Here is a 19,420-nt window from a genome sequence, read left to right as displayed (position 1 = left end):
GCGGGCCGGGCCGGGCGCTGCCGCCGGCACCGGCGAGCCGTCCGCGGCGGCGGCCACCAGCCCCGGGCGCCGGTAGCTCGCCGGTTCTTTTAGCCCGGCGCCGGGTTTACGCCAGACGCGGGGGGGCGGAGCGGCGGCGGGCGGCCCCGGCCCCTCCCCGCCTCCCGCCGGCCCCCGGCCCCGGCCCCCTCCTCCCGGCCATTGTCCTGCGCCCGCCCGACGGCTCTTAAGCCCGGCCACGCCAGGGCAGCGCCGGAGCGGCTCCGAGCGGCCCCGGCCCCGCCGCCCTCGCCCGTAAGTACATGCCCGTTCCCCCGAGCCCCTCGCCACGGTGCGCGGCCACCCCCGGGCACAGCGTCCCGGCGCAGAGCGGCTCCCGCCCGGCCCCGACGGCAGCACCGGCCAGCCCCATCCCTTCTCCCGGCCGGGCTGCACGGCTCCCGGCCCCGGTACCGGCCCCTCGGAGCCGCTGCCGCGGGGTGCGAGGCCAGCGGGGACCCCCGCAGCACCGGGGCCCCTTTAGGGCCGATGCTTCGTTTGCGGTGGCGTTTTCGGGTTTTTTTCGGTCTTTCTTCGTTTGTTCGTTGGTTTTGGCGCAACGAAAGGCGCTCCTGGAGCAGCCCGAGCCCGCGGGCGGGGGCCGGGCCAGCTGCGGGATTCGCTCCCCCGGCCCGGGGAGCGACTGCGGGGCTCCTGCCCCGGCACCCCGCGCCCGTCGGGGCCGCTCCCGGGGCCGCTCCGGGGCTGAGCGGGGTCTCGGCCGGGCTCAGAGGCCGGGGCACAGCCAGACCCCGGGGCCGAAGCTGTTCCCGCTCCCCCGGGCCGGGCACCGCCGCGACGGGGCGGGCGGAGCCGAGCGCGGGGAGATGCGCTGGGTGCGCACCCGGCCGTGCGCGGGGACCCGCGGCGCTGCGCCTTCCCCAGAAACTGATAAAACTCGGGGTGTTCAGTGAGCAGCCTCCCTCCGGAGCGGCACCGGTTCCCGAGGTGCTGCCGGTGCTCGCGCACGGACTTCCCTCTACGGGGACTGAGGCCGGTTTTGGGGAGCCAGGGGTACCCCGCACCCTCCAGACTGGACCCTTCCCGTCTCAAACCCCATCTTTTCCTGATCTTTTTGGAGGCAAGGCACCTGCAGCTCTGTGGTGATTGTTAAAAATAAAAGATCGGAGCACAGTTTTGCGTTTTAAACTTCGTGCTCCACGCTGAAATTCTGAGACCCCGGTGAGGGTCAAGAGCTAAACGGGTCCCGAATCTCCACGTGCTGCCGTCCAAATCCCGCCTTCCCGACAGCTCTACTCAGTTGCAGTCTTCCCACCATTCGGGCAGAATTCCTGGCACCTCCATCCTTTTTCTTTTTCCCTGCACCTCTCTTCCCCTCCCCTGCTCAAAAAAAAAAAAAAAAAAAAAAAAAAAAAGAAGATGAGAGAAAAAGCAAAAGCCTCTCTACATCCGTGTGAGAGCAGCACAGGGGCTGCCCCACTGCTGCCCCTCGGGGTAACCCAGGGCGGGACACAGCTCTGTCCCCCAGCACAGCCACCGGTGCCCGCCAGTGTCACCAGTGGTACCAGTGAACTGCTGAACCTTGTCTGAGCCCAGCTCTTCCTTCATCAGAGTCTTCCTCCAAAGGCTGATCATTTTATTATTTTATTTTATTTTATTTTATTTTATTTTATTTTATTTTATTTTATTTTATTTTATTTTATTATTTTATTTTATTTTATTTTATTATTTTATTATTTTATTTTACTGTTATTTTTTATTTTAGTTTTTTATTTTAGTTTTTTACTTTTTTTTACTTTATTTAAATTTTACTTTATTTTACTTTACATTATTTTACTTTATTTTATTTTATTTTCCTTTATTTTACTTTACTTTTTTTTCTTTATTTTACTTTACTTTTACTTTTTTTTTTTTTATTTAACTTTATTTTATTTTGGCACCTGTAGTTTTCCATCCCTACTGGAGCAGGTCCCCTCTTTTCTGGGGCTCACACTCCAGGAAGGAGCTGCTGGAACCTCCCTCCTCCCTGGACACAGAGGTGCCCGTGTGCTGTTGGGGCAGGGGGCAGCTTGGCAAAGCAGGAACCGTGCCCTGGAGATGGATGGATGGATGGATGGATGGATGGATGGATGGATGGATGGATGGATGGATGGATGGATGGATGGATGGATGGATGGACGGATGAGAGGCAGAGCGTGGTGTCCCTGCTTCCCGCTGGGAAGGGAGAGGCTGCTCCTGGTGCTGTAGGGAGGATTCCCTGCAAGCCACTGGGGCATTTAGGATCTCCCCGAGGCCTCAGTGCTGCTTTGGGGTCAAACCAGCCAGAATAAGGTGAAGGGCTGGGAGGGACTGGTGCTGTTTGTGTCAGACTGGCCCCGTAAGCCGGGATTTTGGGATGTGGCACAAGCGAGGTGGTTTGTAGGGATTCAGGGGACAGGTGTGTCACCAGCCCCTGCTCACTCACCAGGACCCTGGATTGGGCACCTGGGGCGCAGGGAGAGAAATCCAGCCAGGGTGTCCCGGGACAGCAGCCCAGGAAGGGGGAGCTGGGGCAAAAGGGATCCTGAACACCCCGGCTGCCCCCAGATCTGCTGCTGGAGCTGGGATGAGGAGCCAGGTGGAGCTTCCCTGGTGGCGGGGCTGGGACGGGTCCCTGGGGCACAGCAGGGGCTCAGCCATGCCCTGCCCACCGGGGCGCCCCTGACCCTTGTCCTGGGGGCAGAGGCATCGCTGCATCCCCTGACAGAGCCAGGGAGAAGCACAGCCCGGGGGGAGCTGGCAGAAATGCAGCCAGCCGAACGCCTCGTGGCCGTTTTGCACTGAAAACACCCCAGAATTTTCCCCTCATCAGTGATGTTTGGGATAAAAAGCATAACTTCATTTCAGCGGTGGGTGTAAAGAAATTCCTTTTGATGTGGCAAATGTATCCCCAAAAAAACAACCCACTAACCTTGAAATCTTTGTCACTTATAGAACGTGTTTTTCTAACCTAACCCTCCATCACCTGCAGGTTCCACGCAAAACAGGACTTTTTCCTTCCCTGCCCTGGGAGGATCAAGCTGCAGATTCCATGTGAAGTAGTTTAAAAGCAAATTTAAAAAAAAATCAAACAAAAACAAAGAAAACCAAAACAAACAAAAAAGGAGAAAAACCAAAACAAACAAAAAGGAGAAAAACCAAAACAAACAAAAAACCCCCAAAACCAAAACAACAACGGCAAAAAAACCCAAAAAACAGAAAAAAACCCAAACAGACAAACCCAAACACATAGGAAATGCAACAGCAAAAAAGCCAAGAAGCCAAACTCTTGGGTGTTAATTTTTGGGGGTGATTTTCCCTGCTCCCTGATTACCCCCATTCCGCGGAAGGTCGCCCGGATCCCGGGCTGTGCAGATGTTATTTGCAGGAGTGCAGATGTTATTTCCCAGCCCGCCTTGTCTCCCGGATAATAATGACACATTCGGGGCTCATTTCCACACATAAGTTGTCCTTTGCTGTGCGAACCCGTGCCTGTCACAGCGGAGGTGTTGACCTCGGCGAGCCACAATTGACACGGAGATGGAGGCTGATTTTTTTGGGGGGGCGTTTTTCAATAATCCAGTATAAATGCTAATTTATTTCTCGGCCCGAAAAGCGATGGTTTCCTCTAAATAATCAGCGGTGGCCTCTCTCTGCGCGGTGACAGCGCTGTGGTGGCAGTTTGCCTCGATTCGGCTCTCACCAATAATTTGCTGAGATTAAAAGGGTCTCGGAAACGGAGGCTTAAGGAATTGCTTTGTAAAGACGTGGCGAGATTGGAAAAGGAACCCGGGGTTTCCAGCGCACTCTAAAACCATTTCCACGTAAACCCCGGAATTAGGAGTTTGAAGTGGCGCTAAATGAGCTGTTCACAGGCAAGGCAAGAAATTAACCCGGCACCACCGGGACACCGCGGCCGCCCCTCTGCCTTGCCTGGGAAATCGAGCCCTGAGCCGGGAACTGCGGGCTGGGATGCCCGCAGGAGGGATGCCCGGCAGGAATGCCCATCAGGAATGCCCACCAAGACCGGCACGGCCGCAGCAGCACACTCTGTGACAGGTCTGGTCTGCCCTAAAGTCAGGTTTAGGGGGTGTTATCTCCTTGTGCCCCCTGCCCCTGTTTACGTGATGATAACTGTCATGGCATGATGTTTATCCTTGCGGTTGTTGGTTTTCCTTATGTGGCTTTTTTGGGATAAGCACCCCCCCACACCAATAAATATATTGGTCTCACACAGCCTTCCCTGGAATTCCTGCTTGCTGGATGGATGTGTTTTCCCGTGGGGTTTGGGTGACAAGCCAGCTTTCATCCTGCCTGTGAAAGGGGATGTTTCCAGCTCCTGAGCTCCCAGGTAAATGCCTTGTGTCCTCAGATCCAGCTGGGAGAAGTTTCTGGAAAGGGAAAAGAGTGTGGATGGGAGCAGAGCAGGTTCCAGTGCAGGCAGCTGGCAGGCAAAATATCCCAGAGCTGCTTTTAAGGTTTTCCTAATTATTGAGGTGGCAGGAAATGCTCCAGTGCTGTGTGATATTCCTGAGGCATCTCCTCCAGCTTTTCCTCAGATTACAGAACATGGATGTTTCCCTGGCACCACTCTATGCCTGGGTCCCTGATCCTGGATCCCTGATCGCAGATCCCTGACACCTGCCCCATCCCACCTGGCAGCAGCGTGTGCCACCAGCTCCTTTGTGCTGGGCTCACTGCCTCTCTCCCTTTGTTGAGGCTCTGTTTTTCATTCCATATGGTTTTCCCAGTTTAATTAGTGGGAATAACAAGGCTGGCTTTCCCTGTGGCTGCAGCATGGGTGAGGGAACACCAGGGAATCCCAGGCTCCTGAGTTACTCCCAGATTTAAATTCCCTCCTGGTTTGTGCTGCTCGTGACTGCACCTGCCTTTGGAATGGGAGCCCTTCCACATGGTGGATGTTTTTCCATGGGTTTTACCTGGCCTGGGCTGTGGGATCACCATGGAATTCCTGCCTGGTTTGGGATGGAAGGGACTGGAAGGACCATCCTGTGCCAAGCTCCAGATTAGGTTGCCAGGGTCCCGTGCAGCCTGGCCTGGAGCACTTCCAGGGTTATCCAGCATTCCCATGCTCCTGGCTGCTGGGTTCAGTGCATGTCCAGGACACTGTGCTGCTGCTGGGGACTTGGGGTGAGCTTTATCCCTGTCTCTGCTGCCCAGGAGAGATCCTTGTGCTGGCAGGGAGGGTGAAGGAGCCAGAGGCTGCCAGTGTCCAGTTGGGAAGTTCACTTCTGACAGAGCTGGATCTGCACATGGGTTTTCTTGGGAAAGGGGAAAATAAAAAGATGGAAAAGACTCCATTTGGGTTTGGTTTAGATACAGTGTGAGGAAGTAATGAAGTAGAGACACTCCCTGAAGGATGATCTCCACGAATTCTACAATCAGAGCAATATTCCATGTACGGTTAGGAGTAACCATAGTGACTCGGGGCCCTGGAGCATCAAAGTGGGGAGAAATCCCCTCTTTTGGAGGAAAAATCCATCCCTCTTTTCTGTGCAACCCTGAGGAGTAGGATTGTGTCTGATGGGTGCAGGACCTAACAGAGGAATAGGGAATGTGTCATTTCCCAGGGATGTGCAGAGCCAGGGAAGACGGTCCAGTGGTGCAGCTGTGGGTATGAAATGGGGATCAACTGGGATTTTGGGATATTTATCCCCCTGGCAGCTGAGGAGCAGCTTCAGGGCTTGCTCCCTGTCACTGGAGCAGAAGGAGCTGGAGCCCAGACATGGCAGAGGTGGGATTAGCCTGGGACAAACCTGTGGGAGCTGAGGCTGTGCTGTGGGATCACCTCCAGATGGGACCTGTCCAAGGGACCCTGAGCCCCTTGTGCTGCTGGATCCTGCGTGCTGCTGGATTCTCCATGTTGGATATCGACTTCTCCTGGCCCTGTTGGGTCCTGCCAGCAGCTCCAGACTGTGCAGGGCTGGGAAACACCACACAGGCATCCTTTAAATCCCATTGAGGGACCCAGGGAGGCTGCGGGGCTGCGTCCTGGGGTTTGTGGGACAGCCTGGTGTGGAAGTGATCCAGATCCCGGATGGGGAATGGCCAGAGCTGGGAATAACAGAGCAGGACAAGACAGGGCCAGAAGGAGTCTGTTAAACTGGATTTATGAAGGATGTGGCCCCAAAGGAGACAAGTTCTGCTCTCAAACGAGCACGTGGTGGTGGGAGATGTCTCCCAGGCTTTCTCCACAGAAATCCCTGCTGCTGTAGCGACCTTTGCCTGGATCCAAAGCTGTTCCACAGGGAAATTCCCTCTGGGCTGTGGGAGGCAGTGGCAGGATGGATAAGTGTCCTGCTGATGCCTTCCCAGGTTTGGGAATCTGCTGTCGCAAGGAGCAGCATTCCCGTGTGGAACTCTGCAGTGCAGAGTCCCTCAGGACTGATGGACATTACCCAACCACGGGTTTGGGGCTCTCACTTGCAAGAGTCAGCACTTTGTGGGGGCAGAAATCCCTGGGAACATCCCATTGTTGAAGTGCTGGAATAAGCCACGCTTGGAAAAACAGCGGAGAAGTTTCACACTTGAACAAAGCCCCCGAGCAGATGTTGGAGAGGTGCTGGCCTCTTCCAGATGGGGTTAATAAAAGACTTCATTAGGTTAAAAAAAGAGGAAACTGAAGTTAAGGACCTTCTCCTGCGTGCCGTGCGTTTTCTCCTCCTCAAGGCCATCCTTTTTCCCAGAGCCCGGGTTCCTGCTCCGCCTCATTGTTCCCTCCCGGTGCTGCCGTGCCGGCTCTGACCCGCCGGTGTCACGGCTCCCCGGAGCTGTTTGTCACCATGGAGTTGGCTCTGCAAGGCAGGAGTGGCATTTCAATCACCCAAACCGGGCTCAGCGCTGCCTTCCCCCGGCACTGCCAGCGGGATGATCCCAAACGGATGCAGGGCTGAGGGGCTTCGTCCCTCGCTTTGCTTTTTCCCCCTGAAGATCTCCCACGGTGGAGCTGGGGGAGCTGAGGATGGAAGGAGACATGGATGCCTGTAAGTCCTCCCTCTTATTTTCCTGCAGGAATCTGCCCTGCTCTGGAGCCCTTGGGAATCATGCTTGAGTCCTGGGGTGTGGTATTTTCAGGGTGCCCAGACAAGGGAAGGAAGGAATGAATCTTGACTCCATGTTCTTAGAAGGCTAATTTATTATTTTATGATCTATATTGTATTAAAGATACTATACTAAATAAATATAACACTAAATATAATAGAATCATGGAATAGCCCGGCATTGAAGGCACCTGAATAAATATAATACTAAAAAATACTATAGTATTTTAGTATTAATAAATATAATACTAAAAAATACTATACTAAAACTATACTAAAGAATAGAGAAAGGATACAGACAGAAGGCTAAAAGATACTAAGGAAAAACCTGTGACTCCTTCCAGAGTCCTGACACAACTGGACTGTGATTGGTCATGAAGTCAAAACAATTCACGTGTTGGACAAAAAATCTCCAACCACATTCCAAAGCAGCAAAACGCAGGAGAAGCAAATGGGATAATATTGTTTTCCTTTCTCTCTGAGGCTTCTCAGCTTCCCAGGAGCAACATCCTGGGCAAAGGGATTTTTCCAGAAAATGTGCCGGTGACACTGGAGTTTTTACTTTCAGGGCAGTGGATCTCACAAGGGCAGGATTTGGGGTGTCCCATGGGGAGCTGTCCCCTGCTGGGCTCCAGGTATGTGGGATACACTCCCCAGCGCACAGCAGCACTGGGAACATCTGCTCAGGGAACAAGGGTAGGGCTGAGAGCTTTCTCAGGGAGTTCTTGGGTTTTGGCTCTTGCCAGGAGCCAGCCTTGATGACTCTAATTGATTTGGTTTTAATTGTTGTGGCAAGTCTGGTGCTGGGCTTGCCCCAGGTCTAACCCCTGCTCTGTCAGCCTTAGTCCAGGGGGAAGTTGGTAACTCCATGCTGCTGAGCCCCTCTTCCATCCCTAGGGGAGGAATTGGGGTCCATGGGAGGCGTGTGAGAGCTTTGGGTCTGTGTGAGAGCTTCGGGTCTGTGTGAGAGCTTCGGGTCTGTGTGACAGCTTCGGGTCTGTGTGACAGCTTTGGGTCTCTGTGCCAAACACACCCCTGTCCCCACTGCAAGGTGGGCTGGGGGCTGCCTGGTGGCCACTGCCAGGGTCATTCTCACTAAAAACAGGGAAACAAAAGGTCCTGGTGGATGAGGGAGAGGTAGGATGGGTGTTGTCCCTGGGAAAGAGCAGGGCCTGGGGCTGAGCACAGGGACAGGGACGATCCCAGCCTGGGGTGGGCTGACCCTGCCCAGCTCCACAGGGGGACATGACAGGTTATTCCTCATTTCTCAGTGATTCCAGCTGAGCTTCCAACAGTTTGGGGCTCTGTGATGTGATCACAGAACCACTGAGGCTGGAAAATCCCTCCCAGCCCATCAGTCCAGGCTGTGCCCGACGCCGGCCTTGTCCCCAGCACTGAGTGCCACCTCCAGCCCTTCCTTGGATGGCCACTCCAAACCTCCCTGGGCACTTCCAATGCCTGACCACACTTCCCATGAAGAAATTCCCTCTGCTGTCCAGGCTGGGATCTGCCCCAGTGCCTGGCACGTGGAATGCTCCCCATGCCAGTGCCAGAATATTGACAGGGCACCTTTGCCGTGTTCGTTCTGGCGTTAAACTGCTAATTAATTATGACATTTGTGCTACTTCATTCTGCGCCCTGGATCTGCAGAACCTGGCAGGCAGTTAATTAGCTCTCTCTATGCAAAGGATACAGAGGGAAAAAATAATTGCTTGAGGAATAGTCACAGCCTTCTCTCAGCAAGGTCCTACCTACGAGCTGCCTCAGAGCTGCGCTCCCAGAGACGCCTCTGTCAAAGGCCAATCCTTTGGAAGAGAGATTTGAAGGAAAAGGTTATCTGGGAGATGTGCCTGCCTGGCTGTTATTTAGTGCTTGTAAGTCCAAGGGAAATCAATTATCTAAACAACTCCCGTTGTGGAATGGGTTTCTTTATTCATTTCTAAATATGTTCTCATCTTTGTCTGTCTGCGTGGGGCTGTGTGCAGCCAGCGAACCTGAGAGCGAGGGAGGAGCCCTGGCCTCTCACAACCCATGCCTGGCAAGGCTGAGGGGCTTCCCCGCCTTCCTGGTTGTTTAAAAATAGAATTTATATCCCAAAAGAGCTGTGGAGGGATGGGAGCCCCCCAGTTTCACACTCCCAAATTCTCTTTCCAAGTGTATCCTGGTTTCCCAGGCACACAAACGTGCCAAACCAGTCCAGGGGCTTCTCTGAAAGTGCTTTTGGGGTGGTGCTTGTGGTACCTTCTGCCTGTGGGCAGATCTTGCTGATTTGGGGGGGCACCTGTCCCCAGACCCCCCTGAGATGGCTTGGCAGCACATCCCCCTGGAGCAGGACCCCCGGGAAGCTGCTCCTCTGTTTTTCCCACCTTGGCTGCTGCTGGAACAAGGGGACCTTTCAGGTGCCTTCAATGCCAGGCTATTCCACGATTCTAACCCAGATTTTTTTTTTTTTTTTTTTTTTTTTTTTTTTTTTTTTTTTTGCAGCACAGCAGGCACTGCTCTCCCCATTTTCCGCCTTCTCTAACGAGGAAAGGTCCGTGACCACCGCAAGCTCATCAGGATACAAGAGCAGGTTTTTCCTTTGGGGCCAACAAAGACGAGGAGGAAACCAGGATAATGGAAATGGTGTTTGTGCCTGCAGGGATAAACAGGAATTTTCTTAACCAGATTGGAACCTCCAGCAGGTAACCTGCCCTCTGCTCCCCCTGCGAGAAAGTTGTTTTATTAGCAGATAGTTCCATGTTGAGGCTGCCACGGGAGTGTTGCAGTAATGGAGTTGACATCTATATAATGGAGTTGACATTTTATTCAAAAGGGAAAAGAAAAAGCTTTAACAAACAGGGGTGCCCCCCCTCCTCCTTCCTTTCTTCCCGTGTTTTGCTGCCATCGATCACATCAAGCCACACAAACTTTGAGCGGCCGCCCGTGCTGGCAATTTAATAAAATTCCATGCAGCACTGGGTGCTTCAGGGACAGGGTGGGGGACAATCAGCCTGCTGGGAACTTGAACTTGGCTGAGAAATCAAGGCAAGGGCTTTGTTCAGCAGCAAAGCACCACGATTCCAGTTGGTTCTTGGCGGCACGCTCGTGTTAACGTCGTGTGCTGGTCCCTGTGTGTGCTGGATGCTTTTGGGATAGGGAGAACAGGGATTCCTGGAGAACGGGGATTCCTGGGGAACAGGGATTCCTGGGGAACAGGGATTCCTGTCATCTCCTGTCTAAGCTGCCTCAGGGATGGGTTGCTGCTGCAGGTTCTGGGGTGGTTTGGGTTGGAAAGGAAATCTCTCCTGTGTTCTCCAGATTCAGCAGAGCAGGTTTGGGACAGCAGGGACAAACAGGCCCAGCTGGGCCCATGGAGGTGACAGGATGAATTCCAGAAAAAAGATCTGGGGTAGAAGCACCAAAGCAGCCTCAGTGTATAACATTCCTGCAGCCATTCCTTCCTGTGTGGAATGATCCATCTGGGATTTGTATCCCTGGTTTGGGTGAGCAGGGAATGACCCACAGTTGTCCCCTCTGGTTGTCCCTTGTTCTGGGTGAAGCAGAAGGATCACTGAGGGAAAACATGAGCTCCCAGCCCCCAAAATGCTTCAGGGAAGTAGAGTATTTTTAATTAACTCAAGTTAAAAGTCCCCTGGGGGCATCTTTCCCCTGGTGTGTGATTTAAGTCACACATCTCCCTTCCCCCCCCTCCTGACAACCCCATTGCTGCAGCCCGTTGACATTTGTGTTTCTGATGTAATAATCAGATGCTAAAACACTGAGATTACATTTGGATCAACACATTTGGTTCTTAAACCCCGAAAGTAATTATCTTTTCTCATCTACAACGGATGGAAATATTATTCCATTAACCATTAAGCAGCTCTGAGCCGGGGCTGGTGTCACTGTTGCGAGGCCTCTGGGGATTTTAACCTCAGCTTTTCCCCTTGGCCAGAAACTTTTTGTGGAGCTGTGGGTGAGAGTTCACAGGTGGGAACTGCCTCCAGTAGAATGAAGATTCTCAAAACCTGGCCTCAAGCATTCCCAGGGATGGACACCTGTTAAAATCACGGTTAAATTCCTTTGGTTTTGTCTGGGTTTTCCTGGAAGGAAAACATCTTGCTGGAGCCCAAGTTAGTGAGTGCTCTCTGTGCACCCAGCTCTCCACTTGGCTCCCTGCAGAACAGGGATGCACCCAGGGCCCCTCAGGCATCCTTTGGAAGGGATTCCCAGGGAGGAAATTGATAAGGAAGTCAATAACAGCACGTGTTTGAAGTGGAACTTCAGCTCAGGGCTGGGAACACTTGAGGAAGCTCTGGCCACAATTAAGCACTTAATCAGGAGAGAGCGGCAATTTCCCCAGCGCAGGAACCACCGAGTGCAGATCCAGAGGTGGGAGGGAAAAGTGTCTCTGTGGCAGTTAAGATCCCTTCTGATGGAGCCTGGGGATGGTCTCGTGGAGAGACTTTTGTTGCAGAGTCGGGTGCCAGGAATTTTCAGAAACACAAACCCTGGTGCCTCAGATGCCACTCGGGGAGTAAAACTGCTCCTCCCATGCCACTGCTGCTCAGTGGAGCCTCTCCTGCTGGCGCTGCTTTCCCTCCCTTGGAATAACAGCTGAAATTGTCTCTTCTTCCCCACCAGGCGCTGGCTGGAGACCCCATGCAAGCATTCCAAGGATAAGAGGTTTCCCGGGCAGTTTTCTGGATGCAGAGCTGCCTGAGGAAGGTGCTGGTCCCTCAGGAGGATGCACTGGGGCTCCTGCCCTGCTGCTTTTGCTTTTTGTTGTTTTAGGGGCTGGTTCCTCCCCTGTGCCTCACCCAGGAGGTGGGGCTGGGCTGGGCTGGGCTGAGTTGATGATCTCCCTGCTCCCATTTTTCCCTCCCAGGAGCTGCTCCGTGCCCAAGCCGTGGCAAACTCAGCTGCATTGTGTGAGTTCTCTGCTCTCACCCTCCTCCCCAGTCCCAAAGCTTTCAGGGCAGATCTGGGAAGCGCTCAGTGCTCTCTCCACTCGTGCCATACTCAATTACAGATAACGCTGTCGAGGTTTATTGCTGATATTTTCTGGTTTGTTGCCTCTGTGGCTTCTCAGAGCTTCTTGTTCCATCTCCAAACGGCAATGAACACGGAGCCTGCCGCTACCAGCGTGGCTTCTCCTCCTTGGAGCACCTGATTCAAAGTCTCCTGAAGTCACTGGGAGTTTTTCCAGTGGATCTCAAGTCAAGACTCTTCCAGGCTGGCGCTGGCTTTGATGGGCTTCGAGTGTGGCACACGAGGCACAATGGGCTCCTTGTTCCTCTCCAGCTCCCTGGGAGCCGTGCTGAGCCGTGCTGAAATCATCCCAAATAAATGCAGATTAAACCCTTGTCGTTATTTTGGGGGGGTTTCAAGGGGCACAGACAAAGCTGGGATTGCTCTGAGTGCAATTACCTCTGAGAGCTGCGTGGGCAGCTCAGGAGGTGGAAGAAGAAGCCTGGAGGGGTGGGAGTTATTCCTTAAAAACTGACAGTACGGATAAACGACCTGTCCAAGCAGGTAGCTGGAACATTTTTAGCTGCTCCACTGTGGTGTTCCTTCCCAAAGGTGCCCAAGGCAGCCAGGGGGGGAGCTAAGGGTGGCTTTTCCCCCTGCTGACTCCCAGGCTGCAGCCAGATGGGATGGAATAAATCTCTCCTCACATACAGCCAAGCCAAAACAAATATTGTGCAGTGATTAAGTGGCAACCCAAACAGAGGCAGGCATCCCGCGGGCTGAGGCAGGAAACCTTGGGCTGCAAACCTCAAGACACTGTTAACTTAATTTGATTACATATTTGATGGCTATCTGGAGTGGCCCATGAATTATTGATGGAGAAAAGCTGCTGTTTGCCTTTAAAATCGAGCTGCACAAAGGAGAGACTGAGTACTTAGGGGTGTAAATGCTGTTTGCATGGGGCACTGGAGAGGTCCCCAGCGTCCCTGCTGGTGACCAGGGGCAGGAGCTGCTGGAAGGACACGTGGAATTCTCCCTGTCTGATAATCAGTGGTAATCATCAATTAGGGAGCAGGAGCAGCAAAGCTCTTCAGCTCCCCTGTGGCTGAGCTGGAGCAGGAAAACCCCAAACCCAGGTAGGTGCTGTTCCCTGCCCTCGGGGTGTGAACAGAGCCCGGCTTTGGAACAACAGGGTGGAGCTGAACTGGGATTGCTCCCGGATTCCTGTTTGAATCCCGGCACAATGGCAACAGCCACATGGAAAATCTGGGCTTGTTTATTGTTTTCTTCATGCCAGTGGCACAAACCCGATGATGTGCCCAGCCAGATGGCTTCAGGCACGCCACTGAGTTGATTTATCCCTTCACAGGTGCTGGGAGATCCAGGGAATAAAACAACACAACATATTTTCCAAAGTCAAAGCCTCCCAAAGACAAATTAGGAGAGCTGGTGTCTCTGGGCAGCCACACAAACCAGGATAGGTGGAGCTGGATGTCACAGGGGTTTTCCCAGGTCTGCCACAACACTGCCAAATCCCTGCTGGACATTTTTGCTGGCGCTGGAGGTGACAACATTTTGATGTTGTGGCCGTGTGGCCCAGCTGGGAGCCACTGATGTGCTCCAGAGGGATTTTGGACGGGCCAAATTTTGGGTGGGTTTCTGTCAGGCAGGACCACACAGCACTGGGGCTGCTCTTCCATAATGAGGCATTCACTATTTATTGATTATTTGCAAACTCTGGGTTCAAGAGGAAAAGAGGAGAATAAAAATTTATCCTGAATGGACTCCACCATGGGAAATAAAAATTTATCCTGAATGGACTCCACCATGGCGAAGTGACCTCCAAAGTTACCGTTCCTCTGACTTTTTAGCTACACTGAGCAATCTGTTTATTGATTAACTTTCCCCAAGACTTTGTGTGGGAAAGGAGGTTGGATTTCCTGTGTGTGGAGTGCTCTGGGATGCTCCAGGAAGGAATAGGGTGCACAGTGAGTGACCATTCCTCCTCCTTTCCCTCCCTCCTCGCCACAATCAGCTCGCTTTGCTCTTTTATGGCTCTGGGGTGTTTTATTTTCACCTCATTCAGAAACCCTTGAGAGAACTGAAATACAAAAAGCTGGGGATGCTTCCATTGCCTTTTTTCCATGTAATATGAAGTTTTAAGTGGCCTCACTCGAGAGGGACCAATCAAGGAGCTGCCTGAAACGCACAGCAAACAGCTGCCACCCCAAGTCACCGCTAATGACAACGCTGAATTCCCTTTTGTCCTGGGTTTCCATCCAGATGTTCCCTAACTCTGAGAGGGACATCAAAGGCAAGTCCTGCACTTATCCATAGCTTAAAAAGCATCCCCTGAGCCAGGAGGGGGTTTTTCCCTTTAAGGCCTTTGTCTTTGGGCATTTTGGATATTTAGGATCGCACAAGGAGTTTCCATCCTGGCTGCGATGTGGCAGGAGGAGCTTGTTGAGATGCCTGGCACTGCCAGCATTCCCTTGGGTGTAGAAATCCATGGATCTGGTGCAGAGGAGCACAGACAGATTGGGATGGCCACGGTGGACGAGCACCAGTGGGGCCAAGGGCCTGTGAGGATGGAGTGGGTGGCAGGGAATTCCCAGTGGGAGGTGTTGAAGGGGTGGTGGCCCCTGGATCTGGGTTTGTGTCCAAAATCACTGCTGATCCCTTCCCTTCCTCACCTGTGATGGGTCTGATGTGCAGCCAGGGCCCCTCTCCCTGCTGGGGGAATTCCAAGCCCCTCTGGATACGTGTGGGACAGCATCTCCTCACTCCTGGGGCACAACGAGGCTGGCCTAGGAATCACTGGGAGTCACTGCTTTAGTCCTGGGCTCACCCCATGGGCTCTACCTCAGCCAAAGGGGCTCCAAAACCACTTTCATGGGATTGCTGTGGGATTTTGGGAAAACACCTGGGGAAAGGACTCAGGGGTCACTTTCCTGCAGCTCCCTCTGAAATGTTTCAGGCTGATCCCTGCCATTCTCTGGGAATGAATAACACTCCTGCTCGTGTGCAGGCTGTGGAAGGAGAGTGCAGCCCTTCCCAAGCCACTGGAGTGTGAAGGGGAGGAAGAGGATGAGCAAAGCCTTCAGCCACGCTGCTGCACCCCCAGGGAACACCTGCACCAAGGAGGGTTGGGAAATCGTGTTACCCGTGGGATGTGCTGCCAAGAGCTCCTCTGTGCTGTGGCAAAGGATGGAGACACATCCCTGAGGATATGAGGGATTCATGGCCATTTCTACCCAAAATTTATTGAGGCTGAATCGCTTGGCCTGATTTTTGGGTTAAGATTCCTGTGTAGTGCTTTCATCTCTTTTAGGAGTCAGTGACTTTTTGTGTGACAGCTCTCACTGAAGAGAGGAGAAATAATGTCTGGATAACAGCTGGGAAGCTCCACAATTGGGGAAATCTTCCAGGGATGCTTTTTTTAGGCTCTTGAACAACCAGAGCTGAACTCTTTAGACACCTCTCCCCTGCAGGATGTGTGTAGGAGCCAGGAGTGGTGCATCCCACAGGTGGTGGGGAGGAGCAGCTCCATCCCTGCACATCCAAAGACACAACCACTTCTTAAACCTGTTTGTTTTTTTTTTTCCTGAAATAGTTGAGCCTGCTTGGCCAGACCCAATCAGAGGCAGTGATTTGACAAGCGTGATTTGACACAATTTATTTCTTGCAGTTTTTATCTCATGGAGAACTTTCTCTCTGAACTGGGGCTGAATCCCACAGAAAGCAGCAGATCCCAAGGCAGGATTAAGGCACTCTGTTTGCCCAAGTGAACCTGGAGAAATCCCAGGGAGGTTTGCCTGAGCTCTTGGTTTTTCCCAGCAGATCTGGGATATTTTGCATTGAGAGCGTGGATGTGACTCCTGGTGGTTTAATCCCAGATATGTCAGTGGAACTCAGGACAGTGCATGAACCCCACTGAAACTGCCCAAACCTTTGTATGACCCAATAAAATTATGTTCAATAAAATTACGTTCAGACAAACTTTGAATTTTGTGGCTGGTGAGACTTGTGGGGCCTGTGGGAAGGAAGGATGCTGCACCCAACCGTTCTGCAGCCTTAAATCCTCCTCTTGTTTTCTTTTTTTTTTTCCCCTCAATCAAGTGCTTGTCCTTTGCAGCTGAAGCATCCCAGGTTCTCTGAGTCTACTGATAATTTAAATATCGGGGAGGGAGAGGAGGTGGGGACATTCCCCAGCCTTGGGCAGGAGAGAGGGAGAGAGGGAAAGCAGGAGAGCAGGAGAGAAGGAAAAAGGGAAAGAGGGGAAGAGAGGAAGAGGAATAGAGGGAAGCTGCTGCCTGCAAGGGCCATGGGGGAGTTGAATGGAGGGGTCTCTCCTGTGTCTCTCTCACGAGAAATTCCCTGATTCTCTACAAATTATTACTGTAAATTAACGGCATTGTGCAAAACGCAGTAAATTCGCCAGCACTGAATGAAACCCAAAATTCATTGAGGCATCACCTGGAGAGGGAGAAGCACAGGGCTGCCCTGAGGCACTCACCTGTCGTGCCCAGGTGCCTGATTCCCTCTGAGTGTTCAGGCTGCACTGTCCCCAGTGTCCCCAGTGTCCCCAGTGCAGGGAGGGAGCTGTCCCCGTGGCTCCCTATGGGGCCGGAGGGCCGGGAGGAAGCCGTGGATGTGCTCCCTCATCCTCCCCAGCCCTCCGGAGCTCCACGCCGTCCTCGCCATCGGTTTGTTTGTTCTTCCAGCGTGGAGAGGGCGAGAGCTGAGCACCAAACCCTGCCCGGACTTTGGGGACACTCTGCTTGCCCCAAAGGTGAGGTTCTGGGGCTTGGGGACGCTCTGCTTGTCCCAAACGTTGAGTTCTGGAGCTTGGGACACTCTGCTTGCCCCAAAGGTGAGGTTCTGGGGCTTGGGACACTCTGCTTGCCCCAAAGGTGAGGTTCTGGGGCTTGGGGACGCTCTGCTTGTCCCAAACGTTGAGTTCTGGAGCTTGGGACACTCTGCTTGCCCCAAAGGTGAGGTTCTGGGGCTTGGGACACTCTGCTTGTCCCAAGGGCGGGGCTCTGGAGCTTGGGACACTCTGCTTGCCCCAAAGGTGAGGTTCTGGGACTTGGGACACTCTGCTTGTCCCAAGGGCGGGGTTCTGGGGCTTGGGACACTCTGCTTGTCCCAAGGGCGGGGTTCTGGGGCTTGGGACACTCTGCTTGTCCCAAGGGCGGGGTTCTGGGGCTTGGGACACTCTGCTTGTCCCAAAGGTGAGGTTCTGGGGGTTGGGACTCTCTGCTTGCCCCAAAGGCGAGGTTCTGGGGCTTGGGGAGTTTGAGGGGTGGCACCAGTCCCCCATGAGGGTCAGGGGCCAGACCTCGTCACTCCCCGAGCTCCGCGCTGCATTTCAAAGCGACGCCCCCGGTTTAGGGTTCAGGCCGCTCCTCCTGCAGGCCGGGGGGGCCTGTCCCACCCCTCCAGCGTCCCGTCCCTCCTCTCGGTGTCACCGGGCGGCTGCGAGGGTCCCCTCCCCTCGGGGTCCCAGGGGGCGGCCCCGACGGCGCGTCCCTTATCCAGCAGCGCCGCCGCGCGGCCATCCCGGCCCGGGGACGGGGGTGTCGCTGGGGACAGGGACACGGAGCCTCGGGGTGCCCGGCTCTGCCGTGCCCGGGGGCGCGGAGGGGCAGCGCAGCCTCCGCCCCGTCCAGCGCCGGGCTCCGCGGGGCTCTGCTGCCTCCCCGCGGCCGCTGCCTGGGCTCGGCAAATAAACCGAGCGCAGCCCCTCGTTCAGAGCAAGGAACCCCTCCAGGGGCGCTTCTCGTGGAGCTTGGGAGGGTGTCATCCGCGGGGGAGCCGCCGCAAATCTCCCCGAACGCGGCCCGGGGTCGCGGCTCTCCCCGCCGCCCCAGCGCCGCCCCCCGGCCCTTCGAGCCCCCCCGGCTCCTTAATGAACCCCGCCGAGAATTGCCCTGGCGGTCGGTAAATATTGGCTTAGCTTCCCCTCGAGCGGCTCCTCGAGCAGCCCCGAAAAACCCACAGCGCTGCCGCCTAAGCCCTACAGTCAATAGGGGACGGGGGGAAGCCACCGCCGGGCTCCGCGGGGAGAAAACCGGGAAAAGGAAATGGAGAGGGGCCTGAAGCTCGGCCCGAGCTTCCAAATCCCCAAATCCCGACTCGCGGGTCGTGTCGAGACCCAGCCCCGCCCTGGCGGCCGAGAGGGGCTGCCGGGGCCGGAGGGGCCGGAGCCCCATCCTGGAAGCCTCGTCCGAGCTCTGCGGGCCCGCTCCGAGCCCGGGGCAGCTCCGGGCACCGCGAGGATCCCGCGCAGCGCAGCGCGTCCCGCCCGGAGCGCGGAGGATGCCCGGGCTGGGGGCTTCTCCCCGCTCTTTTTCTCTTTTCTCCCCTGTTTTCCTTCCCTTCCGTTATTTTTCTTTTTCTGCTTTCTCAGATTGTTTTTTCTTCCTTCGCTTTTTCTTATTTTGTTTTGTTATCTTTTTCTTTTTCCTCTTTTCTCTTCTTCTTTTTATTTTCTTTTATTTTTCGTTATTTTTTCCGCTCTTCCCTTTTATTTTTCTATTTCCCCCCTTTTTCTTTTTTTTTCTCTATTAATCGTTTTTCCTTTTAAAATTTCTTCATTCTTCCTTCATTCATTTTCCCATTTTCGTTACTTTCTTCCCCTCTTTTCTCTTCCTTCTTTTTAAAATGAAATAAATCATTCCCCCTATTCTTTTATTTTTTTACTTTTTAATTTCTATCCCTCCCTTTCCCTCTCCTCCTCCCTCCCTCCCTTCCTCCCTCAGCCGGCCCGCCTTGCACAACCAGGAGCGCGGACAAGAAAGGGCCATTTCTCCGGGAGGCAGCGGGACGTGCCAGCCGGGCTGGCGGTACGGCCGGGCCGCGCAGGGAGGCGGCAGCTGCAGCCCAGCCCGCCCTCAATGCCGCCTTGTTCTGCCCCGGCCTCCGCGGCCGCGCAGCGCGGCTCCGCGGGCTCCTGCGAGGGGACGCGCTCGGGGCTTTCGGTGGGGAGGGGGACGGGGGGGGGGGGGGAATTTCCTGTGAAATGAGAGAGAAACTTGTCAGAGAAGAGGAGAGTCTCTGTTGGCCTTCAAAGAGAGAGCGGGATTCTTTTTCCTTGCGCCCCCTCTTTTTTTTTTCTTTTTTTTTTTTTCCTTTTCTCTCTCTCTCTCTCTTTTTTTTTTTTTTTTTTTTTTTTTTTTTTTTCCAGAATAGATATAGCACGAATTTTTAATTCGCCTGCCTTTCACAGACAACAATGCTGGGTTTGAAAGCTGGGCACAATTTGGGTTTTGTGAGGGGTCCCCGGCCCAGCTGGCCATATGGGATACAACATGTAGAACATGCCGAACAATGAGCGCGAGTGACAGCCCGAACAAAACGCGGAGGACACCGCTCCCTGACTCCGC

At 53.9% G+C, this 19,420-nt stretch overlaps 1 long non-coding RNA gene across 2 annotated transcripts; it reads left to right on the top strand.

Annotated features, from left to right (window-relative positions):
- The first annotated feature begins 188 nt into the window (after positions 1-188).
- Positions 189-12,422, top strand: LOC136555155 (uncharacterized). 2 transcript variants are annotated; one of them, XR_010783435.1, is made up of 3 exons: positions 189-294; positions 9,569-9,763; positions 11,706-12,422. It is a non-coding gene; the product is annotated as an uncharacterized lncRNA (long non-coding RNA). The 2 variants fall into 2 exon arrangements; XR_010783434.1 differs by having other exon boundaries at positions 206-294; positions 9,564-9,763.
- Positions 12,423-19,420: the final 6,998 nt, after the last annotated feature.

Source organism: Molothrus aeneus, chromosome 3 (assembly GCF_037042795.1).
Source record: "Molothrus aeneus isolate 106 chromosome 3, BPBGC_Maene_1.0, whole genome shotgun sequence".
Taxonomy (NCBI): domain Eukaryota; kingdom Metazoa; phylum Chordata; class Aves; order Passeriformes; family Icteridae; genus Molothrus; species Molothrus aeneus.
This window is presented reverse-complemented; position numbering and strand designations above follow the sequence as displayed.